Here is a 14,090-nt window from a genome sequence, read left to right on the forward strand (position 1 = left end):
TTTCAACATCTCAGGAATTCAAGTTACGCTCAATTTATGTTTGTTTACTTTGGGGGGAAAATCCAATGTTTGGGAGATACAGGACTGCATATTAAATATGCTGGTTGTGTTCGCGTAATGTATGTACCTGTAATTAACTTTCCGGAATTGAGACACATTGAAGCCATAAATTAACAACATGGGAGGAATTCCCCCCCAAGATAAAAATTAGTTGGCTATGCCATTGACTATGCAACACATTAAGCCATGGTTTCAATTATCATGGTTCAGAGAATCAGCTTAATGGGTTGGTTCCCACAACACAGTAGCTGTGTTCACACAGCTCGCTACAAGCTAGCCAGCTGTGTTTTACCATTCACATAGTCAGTGGTGGGATTCAAGTAATTTAACAACCGGTTCTCTGCCCTAATGATTTCTTCCAACAACCAGTTTGCCGAACTGCTCAGAAAGTTAACAACCAGTTCTCCCGAACTGGCTGAATCCCATCACTGCACATAGTGTGCAAACCCAGAAATCAAAATGTGTAAATCACATGAATTCTACAAATTTAGCCCCTGAGCTGCAGACTTACAAACCATATTAACCAACTGTTGTGCAAACCCCTGTGCTGTTTCTGAGTTAGTGATGCAGGTAAAATGCAAATCATAGTGCTATTGAAGTGATATTTGCTTTGCTGGTGCTAAACCTTAATATTGTATAGATCTAGCCCACCTTTCCCAAATTCAGAATCTCTCTTTCCACTCCCTGGCTTGTTTTCTGCCAGAAGGACACAGGAAATCAACTCTGCTGAGTAAGGCAAAACTTGGCTATAAAAGCAAACAAGTTGCCTTCTTATCAAATGCTTATTCTCTGAGGCAATTCCTGCCAGCACAGTGGGGAATACTGATAAATATATAATATTACTTACACAGCAGTTAAGGTGCCTCAAGAACAGACACAATTCATAGATTTTCTGCTCTAGCCAGAGAGAGAGGGGGGAGACAAAGTGTTGCTGGGTGAAAAGAACAACAGATTGCTGATTGAGTTACAGAAGTTGAGACATAGCTGAGTTTGGACTCTCAACAGCAATTTGGAATTGTTATTTGTCTTGCTAGCCATCTAATAGTGAAGCAAAGAACTTTAGCTGTCTGTCAAGGTTAGACTTTAAATCAGGTCTCCTTCTGTGCTCAACCTTTATTTTTGAAAACAACTCGGAAATATTATAAAAATGCCAAACGCTCCATGGCTTTCTTCCAAAGAAAACAACTCAAATAAATATATAATTTAAAATGTTTCGCAGTTTGGAAAATTGGGCTGCAGATAACAATGTACTATAATTATTAAATTCCCAAGTTAAATTGAGTTTATCCTTAATCAATAACTGCACATAGTTGGATATTGGGCTGGTCATTAACCCTTAGTATATTCTACCTCATTAGGCTTATTGTGAAAATAAAACAAGGGGAGTGTCCTGTATGCTGCCATGAGGGTTGTTTATTTCATTGTTTGTTTTAAGAAAGAGGGAACAGAAATAATGCACAAGGATTACAGCTCTTGGAATTAATACAGCCATTGAGTTTAGTACAACTCTTTTTCTAATGTAGAGGGTAGTGAGGAGTACTTTGGCTGGATCAGATAGTCCCTTTGTTCCATGCTATTTTCCATCCTAGTCCAGATTTTCTTCCCAGATGTCATTTACTGAAGAAAAAAGTATATAAGGCAGACTTAATTGCATAATTATCTTCTCATTTATTTGTGTTCCATTGAATAAAATGAGAAATACAGTACTTCAATCATACCTATGAAGAATATACATATAAAATTTTAGTTCAGATGTCATTGCTTTGGTGGGAAAGGGAAGTGGGATGAAGCCATTGTTTTCTTCCGTCTCTACAGTCTGCAATGTGGTAATTAGATTTCTCACTGGGTCTCTGGCAGAGCACCTAGACATGTCCCTTTTACTTTTAAGGTGTAAAAAGTTTTAATTTAAAAAATAGGAAATGGACATGCTGCGAAACGCAGGGCCAGTCTCCAGCATTGCCTTTACTTCTAGTAATGGTTCTGGAAAAGCTATTAATAGGACCATAAACTTTCTTAGAGAATAATAATTTGCAAAGTCTATTAATCTGCTTAGAAAAAAACAACAAAAATAAACAAAGATATTGTGTAGAAAAGTGGGACAAAAGGAGTGGTTTTAGCATTCTGGTAAACTGATATTTTGAAACTGATTTATCTATTTTGTAAATTGTAAAGCTCCCAGGAATCATTTTTGTTTTTATGACATTCATGTCATATTCAAAATTTCAAATATCCTTACTAACCCCAAAATATTAAAAAGACTTCTGGATTATTATATAGAATTTCTGTAATACTATATGAGCTAAATATTTTATAGAGCTACATAGATTATACTTTAGCTGCTTAAACATTTTGACCTTTGCCAACTAAATCTTTTTAGCTGTCATTGATTGTGTTTTTAAAACCTAGAGGAACAAGAAAAGTGGAAATGTCAAAGAAGAAAAGAAGGAAGAGCTGGAATCTAGCAAAGCAAAAAGACACAAACTCAAGACAAGCTGTAAAGTTTAGGGAAGACTGGGAGCTGGGTTTTGCTGTAGGTTGTGAGATGTTGTGATATGGACTGTGGCTGAAATTTTTTGGACAGTTCTTTCCTTAGAAGTGAAGATTGTCTCCATGGACATTTGGAAGCATTGATTGTTTTATTAGCAGGTTTGTTTTCTCTGATTTTCAAAGCAGGACCCTTGCCCTGTGTTCCATAGTGGCAATGTTGCTCTCTATTGTTTTTTTCCAGTGAAAGAGAGATAAAGCTGTTAATCATGAAGATTAGACTTTTCCTTTGGGACAGCATCCCTCACCCTAAATCTGTTGGCTTTCTGTAAGGCCTTAAAAACATTTTTCCCCTCTCCCTCTCCCCCACTCTCCTTCACCCCCCACCTCTTTTCCCTTATTATTTATTTATTATTTAAATTTTTATACCGCCCTTCTCCCGAAGGACTCAGGGCGGTTCACAGCCAGGTAAAAAATACACAATAATACAATATAAATACGATTAAAATACAATTAAAAAACCTTGAGCATTGGTCCAAAGTGTTGGATGAGCCAGTCACCTAATGATTTTGAAATTGTAATGTTTTTGGGTTAGCTGTATTGTATTGTTGTACTATATTGTTTTTATTTGTTTGTTTTGTTTTTATGCTTTTAACTCTTTGTCAGCCTTCCAGAGTTCCTATTTGCAAATTGGATGACCATATAAATCATTAATGGATGGAGAGAGAAGGGGAAAGCTAAATGCTGCAATATAAAAAGTTTTTTATTCATTGCATCAATTTATATAATTGCCCATCTTGCAGTTACAACTCTTGTCAATGAATATAGGATTGTGATCAAGACAACAGAAGCACAAACAAATAATAATCATAATAACAAGATAAGTTTTAAAAATTTATCCAGAGGACTAGGTAGAGGAATCTGGAAAGAAAAGAAAGCAAATTAGAGAACAAAACAACCCTTTTCAAAGGCTTGGAAGAGAGAAGGATGGGAGAAATCACTTATAAATGAAATATTATTGAAAAATCTTAGAAATAGAAATTTGCCTCAAAGTCCATATGAAGGTAGCACACTAACAAGCAAGGTTTTTGTATCTTAAGGCAGTAAAGGTTTTTTTCCCACTAAAATATAGGCCAAATTTTAAATAATAGGAGAAAATGTACCTCTGTAAATATTTCTGAGTATTGAGAGCACTTTTAAGAAGGGCTGCACTACTGGCTTGCTTTCCTCCTGCCTATCCCTTGAGCTTATTTCTTGCCAGTTGGCTTTTAGTTTTGCATTAGACAAAACTGAAGACAATACAATCTGCAAGTTGTTGATTCCACACATTCCAGAAGGAAGATTTTTATTGTGAGAAAGAATTGGGGAAGGAGAAATGTCCCTAGGGTAGCTTCCACTGAACATAAAATTGTCAGACTAAGTACCATTTTTAACAATTATATTGCACTTCTTATTCTTCTCAGGCATAAATGGCTCTTGCTTGTGGGTCATTCTTATATCTTCTCTGATATAATGGAAGGTATTCTAGCAGTGAAATGGAAAGGGTAGACTGGTTGTTTTTAAAGGCGGGCCCAGATTTGTTATTACCGTGATAGGATAACAGAGGACGTATTATAAATATTAATTTCACTGGTATATTGTAACTAAAAATAAGTATAGTTCTTTCCACAGATGAGACATACTTATCTTTTTATAAATGTTTAAATCCCTGACACAGTGGAACAGAAATGCATGTCATATGTTTTATAATTTGGTGTGGAGGAGATGATGTGCTTTTCTAGTTATTTCTAGAAATGTTTCTAGTTCATGTAAATCTGAGAGTTGCTGCATGCTAGCTAAATGTGCCTGAGGGAATGGTTACCTCTTTGAATTTGTATTCCACTCCTGGGGTATTTTAAATATAGCTCAAAGGGATGGGGGAAGTGAGGTGATTTGTTCTGCTTGGCTGTAAGAGGAAAAAGTTACTGGATACTTCCAAAAGCATGGCCACTAAGGTAGTAGATTTTCAGATCTGAGACTGCTGTAAATTAATGGAAGATAGCTTTAACATTCAGTTTTACAGTTACTTCTTTTTACAATCTTTTTTACATTTTTTAAAAAAATATCATTTTGTGTTTGCTTTAGATATAACGGTCTGCAGTTGTTCTAATTGCTCGTTTGTTTTGCAATTCTTTTGAAACTTTTTGACTATAGCATGCACAATGGAAACCAGTCTAACTTGAGTTTTAACTTTTGCACACAATTGACAAAGCAATTCCTTGCACTGTCTGTGTTAAATGTCTTTTGCCATATATTCTTTGCCTATCAGCACTTTAAGTAACTTCAGTTATTTAATGAAGTAGAAGCTTATTTTAAATAAATTAATATTTCATAGTTGTGTTCTAGCACACTAAATACAAATAAGCCAGTACTATTTTTATTTAGTATTTTTAAGGAATACCATAGTCTTGACTGATGGATGGTTAATTGATTGATTACAAAATATTATATCTTTTTTCATGTTTTTCAAGGAAAATAGAAAAAAAAACATAACAAGTAATTATACCAAATTTAAAAGATGAACGTAACAAGAAGCGTAACAAAATCCAGACAGGCCAACAGGAAAAGCTGATTATTTTTAAAAAATTAAATATAGATTTGGACCTGACAAGAAAGCATCATAGATTATTTTAATAGACAGATTCATCTGAAAGATGGTGTATCATCAGATATCCTGAACTAAGGGTGCTACACTTGCAAACTGATTCCCTGTCCATTGATTGAATACTGACAAAAGTAGAATGGGACAACACTTCCTTGAACATTTTGACCCTAGACTAGGAGGAAGTGAACATAATCCATAGTGATTTACATTTTTCACAATAGGGTTTTCACATTATAACCATTAAAAGCTGAACAGAGTTTCCTTTGGTAACTTGAAGACATAAAGTACTGAATCATATAATGTAATATGATTACATATTAGACTTGGGCCAGAGAAATTCTGATTCAGTTCCTCACCAAAGCTCACTAAGTGACCTTGTACTAATGTTTCTCCTCTTGGTTAGGTTTTTATTTCAGCATTTTTAATGAGGGTAACACAGTGATCAAGATACTTTTAATTCTAGCTAGTTACTATATAATAGTCAACCATTTATTAGGCTGTTCATTAGCATAGAATAAACACTGTGATTGAGGGACTGCATTTGTTTTTAAAAATATAAATGTATTGTATATATGGCCTATATAAGTACATACCTAAAAAAAAGCTTTTGGTGATAGATGTCACCACAACTGGAAAACTATCAGTTCAGCACATCTCTTATTTACTAACAGTATGGCAGTTAGTTCTCAGAGCTAATTGGGAGAATAAAAGTATAATTAAGCACCATGAATTAAGTACCAGTGGAGGGCAGACAAGGAGCCATTGATGATATAGATACATTTGCAAATCATAGTAGCTTCTCCACAATATGCTTTGAAAGAATGTACATACATACAGTAAGTCAAATTTCCTTAGTTCTATTTTCCTGAGTTTGCAATACATACATATGTGGTTACTCAATCATTCCAACTCTTCATAACCTGAATAAAAATAATTTCAGCAGTCCTTTGAGTGCTTGTAGATTTATGTTATCAGGATAATATCTAGCCACCCTGTCTTCTGTCAGTCAGTTGAAGGCCTCTTCCACATGTCCTGCCCAATGTGAATATAGCTCATCCACCATTTATGGAGCATGGGAATACAAAACATTGTTCTCAACCTGCTCCACTCTGCCAGGAAGTCACCCTCCATGCTTCTTTTCTTGCTATTGTGTCAGTAGTAGAATTTTTCAAACCTCTATGGAGTGATATGCTCTTCTTTGTTCCATTTCATAAAAAGCAAATGCCTGTGCTCCAGTTTGATAGTACACGCGGTCCTCCCAGCCATTGAGCACTGTCTTCCATGTTATGTCATAAGCTGCTAAGAGTCATGGTGGTGCAGTGGTTAGAATGCAGTATTGCAGGCTAACTGCTCACTCCAGGAGTTCGATTCTGAGCGGCTCAAGGTTGACTCAGCATTCCATCCTTCCAAGGTCAGTAAAATGAAGACCCAGATGGTTGGGGCAATATGCTGATTCTGTAAATTTAAGAGAGGGCTATAAAGCACTGTGAAGTGGTATATAAGTCTAAGTGCTATTACTAAGCTGCTGAATTGACTGCCTTCTTCCAAAGGAGGCCTTCCCGCAAGTCTGACAGTGCTGCAGAAAAATGACAGATGGTCAGAGAGGATTGCATTTCACAACAGTGAAATGATGCACCCTTTTTCATTATTAGTTTAATCAGTGAAAAGATACCACTTTTCTTTTTCATGTCCCTTTCTAGGTGGGTAGGCCAGATTAGAAAACAGACTCTGCAAGGATACCAGAATGCTACTTATCCTTGTAGAGCATAATAACACAATCTTGAAGGACTCTCACAGTTTTTCTTTGCCCTTGATTTGGTATGTTTTTAATTCCTTCCTCATTTTTTCCCTTTTTCCAGTACAGAGTTGCCATTTCTCGTAACAGTTCATCCATTCCTTTCCCAAGATCATCTCCAAATTTCTTTACCCCACTGATTGACCAGTCAAATCATGGGATTCTAAAATGGCCTTCCCCCTTTTCCCACCAACAAAGTGGAAAATGCTGGCTTGAAATTGACAATAATTTTGTTTCTAACTCAAGTCACAGAAAGAATAGTAAATTGATCTGTAGTCTTTATTAGAATTGGTAACACCTTCATTCAACATAAAGGACATTCATGGGAAAAGTTGATAAAGGAAATTGTGTCTTCAAAGATTGCTGCCCAAAAAGGAATGTAACTAGTATATATTTTTCCAGCATGGGTAAGAGGAGTATAAAAGCAGGAAAATCCACCAATTTGAACCTATGGTAAACATTCTCCGGAGAGAACATCTGGCCAGCATGACTGCCAAAGCTGAGGAGCAGACTGAAATCAGGACAGCAATTTTTTAAACCATCTTTGTTGCCAGCCAGCTTTGGCATGGAAGATAGGCAGCCTACAGCTGTTGTGCAGATGAGACTTATTCTTCTGTGCAATAGCATTTTTATAACTTGGCTTCAGATCAGAACAAGTATGACTCTGCAGATGTTGGCAAATGTTTCAGCTGGAGGCTGTATTACTTCTTTTCCTGCACCCTTATTTTCCACCTCTGAGGAGTGTATGACAGCATTGCAATAACACAATGATATAATCAGAAGGGATCAAGAGAGTGGTATTTTCAGGGTTTAAAAAAAGGACTAGATACAGATGTACGGCAAATAGGTACTTTATAAGAGCAAGAGGTATAATACGCCCATTTTATTCCTTAAAGTATTTTTAAATGAAAAAATATTTTGCTGTCATCTTTATGTGATACAATCCTGGGAAGTCTGGAGACTACAGAACCATGTTCTGGGCCTCAGTTATTCAGCTCTGGCTAACAAATTCTTCTTCAGTGTATGGGTTATTCATCCAACTGTTTTTACAGAGCAATGCTCAGAGTATAAGAAATAAACAAGATAAACTCGACCACTTGAACAGGAAGGCAAATATAAGGTCATAAAATATAATATAAATCCAGTGGGGATTATATCAGCCCTTCTAGGAAGGCCAGGTCAGGAAATCACAAGTACCATGTAATAGAATTATATTGTTACAGGATGTAATAACAGATCTTGAAAGCCTGACAGAAATTCTCTCCCTTACTGTATGCCAAAGAAAATCAAAGTTAAACAATCTTTTCCTCCCTCCCTCTTGCTTTTCAGGGCTAAACTGGTATTTACCTAAGAATTGATCAGTATCTTCTTCAAGGTCATCTCCATACTCCCTTAATAGTCTAAATTAATATAGCTCGCCCAGCTAGGAAAATGTGAATGAAGTTTCTAAAAGCAAATTGCAGTCTTTCAATGTGGCATGAAATACCAGTTGCAATATTAATTATCCTGACCTCTTTTAGGAGACAAATTCTGTCAACCATGGCTTTTCCAGGAAACTATAATTAACAACTTTCTCCTTTAAAGGATGGAGGAGAGTACAAAACCACCAGCTATTTCTGACTGGATGCTAAGTATTAAGGAAAAGTTAATCATAGATAGAGGAGGAACATTGAAGAAAACGGTAAATGAATATTGATTTATTGGCTGATTATGTACCATCAAGTCATTATTGACTCTTAGCAATCACATCAATCTATCACTAACTGGTCTTTTTCGTCTTCCAATGGTACATTCATTGCCACTGTAACAAAGTGCATCCATATTGCTGTTGGTTATCCTCTTCTCTTTCCTTCTACCTTTCCAAGCATTAGCCTTGTTCAAAACATTAAGTCTTTGCATAATATGTTTGTAGTAGGATCATTTAAGCCTGGTCATTTATGCCTTAAGTGAAAACTCTGATTGTTTTGTTTGATAAGCCATTGCTTTGCTTTGCAGGGTTTTTAAATTTTATTTTAAAGATAATTAAACCAATGTGGTCCATTCTATATTTTAGACTTTAAAAAAAATACAATGTTAATATATGTAGAGTAATGATAAATTGAATCCCATGGCAGGAGAAAAAGAGAGGTCAAGATGGGTGGGAATTCCTACAGGAGGAGATACTAAAAGCCTAAGAACAAATACTTTCAGTGAGGAAAATAGAGATTAGCAGAACAAGTGCAGCTGTATAAAACATTTAGTGAATATCTGGAAACAAAAAAGAGATGTAGAGGATGTAGTAGGAAGACAAGTCATCAAGAAAGATTATATACAGGTAGCAAGGACTGAATAACTTCCATGAGTTCAACTATTTTGTATATAGGAGTCGGCCCTCTCCCAGGCTATGGAATGCTGTTCTTAGAATGTTTTGTTTCCACTTTCAAATTTAGGGGAAAAAACAGCAGAAATGCATTTCTTTTACCAAACTTTTAATTATGTTAGTCTTAATTGTCTTTATTTTAATTTTGAATGTTGTTTTTGTAAGTCATTTGAGTGTTTTTGAAAAGCCAAAAGTGGAGTCTGCATAACAACATAAAATTAGAAATAGATCTACTTTATTTTGAATTTATCAGAAATAATGTAAGAAAGATTCAGACAAACTGGAACAAGATCAGAAAAGGCAATTAGGAAATTCTAACAGAACATCTAACCTTTACAAGAGAGAAGACTGATGTGAACTGTATGATAATATTCTTCAAATATGAAACATGTCACACAGAAGGTCAAGACCTGTTTCCCATCGTTCCGGAGCATGAAATAATAATTCCAATTATAGGAAGGCAGATGCCAGTTGAGTGTTAGAAAAAATGAATACTATAATATACAACCTTTCAGGTTGTTCAAAAATATTTCTTGTGCAATAAAATAAGTAATAAACAATGTAATAAAACAGAACTGTGGAATGGGAATGGAAGGGAGATAAATGCCACTGTAACCATGGAAATCTCATCATTATCTAATTTAACTGTTGTAAGGCTACTCCCTACACTCCTGCATCCCTAATTTGCTGTGGCCCAATCTTGAACTGCTTCCCGTGGCTGATATTTTTAAGTACAACACAAATGAATGCATTTCTTATATTTAATATATCATCTAACTGGTTTTCTCTTTGAACTCAGCAATACCCAACTACTGAGGAAACAAATACACACTATTTTGCAATATCTTAAGCATTCTGATCTTGTAATCCATAAACATACTTTCCAAATATTTCAACATCCTGCTGGCTAATTCAGTATCTTGCATATTCTAATCAAATGAATTCAAGATGGATCGCAAGTGGTGCTAGCCTCGAAACAGTAGAAAACCACTACAGGATGATAAATGTACTTAAACCTGAATATGAACCCCCGTATCTAGGGATTATATAAATATAACGTATCTATACTTTATAAATGTAAAATACAATCTTTATCTTACATCCAACTTTTCTCACCTTTCCAAATTTTTGCATTTTGCCTAAAGAGTTCTAATGCATAACAATGGGTCTTGATTTTGTGTCATTTCAATTAAGCTTCATGGAGGTGTTACTATTCTTGTTTTGTTTGGATTTTTATTGTGAAATTGCATGATTCTGAATGGAATCCGCATGAAAGCTTGTCTAGGTTGCAAAAGAATTGATCAGCAGAGGCAAATTAAGTCATGCAAGTTATCAAGGGAAAGTTGTTGGTGAACTATTATATTCTATAGTCTCTTGTTTGAATGAACAGAATAACATTTTTAGGAACTGGCTTTCTTGTACGCCAAAGTTAACTTGCTAACTCTCTTTGGTCCTGTGGCAGAGTGTTTGTTCATTCACATTTATTTTATGGCAGTATCCATATTATCATTTGAAAAGCCCTACAGTTTTTTGGCACTACAGGTAGCTTACCTTGTAAATTTTATAATCTTTGAGGGTTGTAATCAACAAAGCCTTAAAATATGCACTGCGTTTTTATTTCTGAAGTTCCACATAAATAAAAAAAAGATGTTCATATATTTGTCATAGGCGTTGGCCTGTTAGAATCTACACTAATATAAACTCTGATGGCTACAGAGTTCTGTCTATTTTATGAATAATTAAGTATGGTTAAGACACAAAGATTTTTTGTTCTAGAGACTGCACTTAATTTTCCCCTATTATTTTGGACTCCAATAGCTGCAGTTTCACTAATAAGGAATTCAATCAAAAATGCTCAAACGGTTTTTTGACTTGGTGATTGGGGGAACAAAAACAACTGTAAGACAAATATGAAAACTCATGTCATCAAAAACAGAAGATTTGGCTCCCCAGAGCAATCTTCAAGTGCTCCAAACACTGCAGAAGTTGGGCTGGGAAACTACATGAGGTTAGAGTAAATCCTAATTTCCTAATTCTCATAGAAGCTTTGGGGATAAGGAAAAAACACAGCAATTGTAGGGGATGGCCTGGAAAATTATTATTCTATGTACTCATCTTAGAATACAAGACATTGTTTATCTCAGCTTATTATCATGACTAAACCAGGATAAGATTTAAGGTGAACCGCCCTGAGTCCTTCGGGAGAAGGGCGGTATACAAATGCAATAAATAAATAAATAAATAAATAAATAGACAAATTCAAAGGAAGGAATGGGGGGAAAAGGCATTTATTCTTTCTTTCTTACTCATTTTACTGTTGTTGGACTTCATACCTTCCAAAGGATCTTGGAACACATTCCAACAAGCATTCAAAAGGCATCTAGTAAAATAACTGGACTGGTTTTCAACTGTATGAATTTAGAGTATACTGTGATCTCTCCCCTTAAGTTGTGCCTCACAATAGGATAGTCATCCTACAGATTGTGGTTATGATGACTTTTCAAATAGTTTCCTTGCTGTTATAATGGAAAACCTTTCATAAGCTTTTGAGAAAATTCAGTTTATAGAAGTGATTTTACAGTCAAACTTAAAATAGAGTTTCAGACTGCCAAATATGTTGAATTTCTGTCATGACCAGCCATTAGCTGTCTGAAGAAAAAGGGTTTAAATCTTGAATTAGGCATTTATTAAATATGATAGCCAAGATAATTGTACCACCCCTGCCTAGTTATCCTAGAGATAACTGAGATCAGTACCTCCTCAGTGCTATCCCACAGCCTATTACAAAGATATCAATTTTCTTATCGGGTGTTCCAAAGTTTCAGCCCAATTGCCTTCTCAAACCCCCACCTCTCAGATAGGGGAAGTTGGAGACAGCAAAACTTGTCATGGTTCATTTGGGTCTAAATAATTGTTTCTTAAGAAGGAAGCACATAAGAGTCTCCTCCAAGGTAGGCACCAACCACCTGTCACTCAGAGAGGATGTCACATGGATTCAACTACATTTTTTCTCCCTCACCAACCAGAAAGGTATATGGCAGCTGGGCTAACAGACCCAAAAGATCTGTTTACTTCTTTGGGAGTTATCACACTCTTCCCAGATGACTGGACAAGGGAAACCTTTACCTTTACTTTTAATCCCTAACCTAGGCTCATACTAGAGGTGCCCAATTGGATTTACTATTCATCTTTCTCTACTAGCACTTTAGAAGTTCTTGTGGCGTTTCATTTCATGGGGCTCTTTAGAAACCCAGAACCAAATGGGGTCATTGAAGAGTAGAGGCTAAATAGGGACAACCCACAAACCAAGGCCTAGTTATACCCCCATTCCAGCTGCCCAATAATGACTCAGTAAAACTGCCTACCAGTTCTTCAAGCTTCCTCTGAAACTGATCAAGGTCCATTAGTCGCCTAGGGATAGACTGATCAAACTGGTCTAACTTCCCCCAGGTAAGTACGGGACAGCATTAGCAAATCAAACAATAACCAGACTATAATGACTGCAACACCTCTGTCCTGGATTCATCTGTGGTTATTGACAATAACAAAGGCTGATGATAAGGTTCGCCATCTTATATCACAACTGCTCATATCACAACTGCCATAAGACAAAAAAAGAAAGAAAAAAACCCAGATTTTATATGCAACCTCCTATGGGCATCAGGCACTCACTCAATTTGAGTCAGATCCATAGTTGCCATGGTGATCATGAATTCTTGAGACACCCCTCCCCATCCCTATACCATACAAGAGCATTTAAATAGCTCAGGCAAGGATGTCACTGCTCTCAGCAGGGAAGATAATACGTAATAAAACGTTTTGAGACCAGTTTCAACTACAGGGTCTCCTAGTTTACTGAGTACAAAACTTCTGAAAGTGGTTAGAGGCTTTCTCAGATGATAAATGTCACATCACTGTAGAGTTTGGCTGCTCCCAAACTCAAAACCCAAGTGAGCATATCTCATAGAGGAACAGCTAGTTAACAGGCCACTGGGGATCTCATGAAAGCAATAGCGCTTAGATTTATATACTGCTTCACAGTGCTTTACAGCCCTCTCTAAGCCATTTACAGAGTCAGCATATTGTCCCCAACAATCTGGATCCTCATTTTACCAACCTCGGAAGGATGGAAGGCTGAGTCAACCTTGAACCTGGTGAGATTTGAACTGCCAAATTGCAGGCAGCCGGAAGTCAGTAGTAGTAGCCTGCAGTACTGCATTATAACCACTGTGCAACCACAGCTCTGATGGAGCTTTAAAAGTTAATACTAGGGGCAGAAACCAGGATAAGTCACAGACATCAACTGTTTTCCTATGGTAATCCATCCACAAATCCTTATGAAGTTGCTTTTTATCTTTCACTACCCTGATGTTGGTGTCTGCCTTCCGCCCATCTAAATCTCTCCCAAACCCTGCTCTCCTCCTCCCAGATCATGAGACACACACCCCGACTTCACATTCCATTAAACATCCAAATTACGCATCCCATCTCCATCAAAACATGGCACCCCTAAAGCTGTTCCTGCTCAGGTATCACTAGGGGGACCCAGCTATTGTCATTTCCTTAATCACATAATCTACTTCAACTCTGCTTGCTCCAAACTATCAGAGCCACTTAATGACAGTTCTTTTTCTACCTCCCAATTCTCCAGTCCATTCCAGGGTGTGTTTCAGATTTAATAACTAAGTAGGTGATCCAAGAGCCAATCCTAGCTGTTAGCATATTAGCATAAATCCTCCAGAGTGATT

The sequence above is a fragment of the Ahaetulla prasina genome, chromosome 2 (genome assembly GCF_028640845.1).
Source record: "Ahaetulla prasina isolate Xishuangbanna chromosome 2, ASM2864084v1, whole genome shotgun sequence".
Taxonomy (NCBI): domain Eukaryota; kingdom Metazoa; phylum Chordata; class Lepidosauria; order Squamata; family Colubridae; genus Ahaetulla; species Ahaetulla prasina.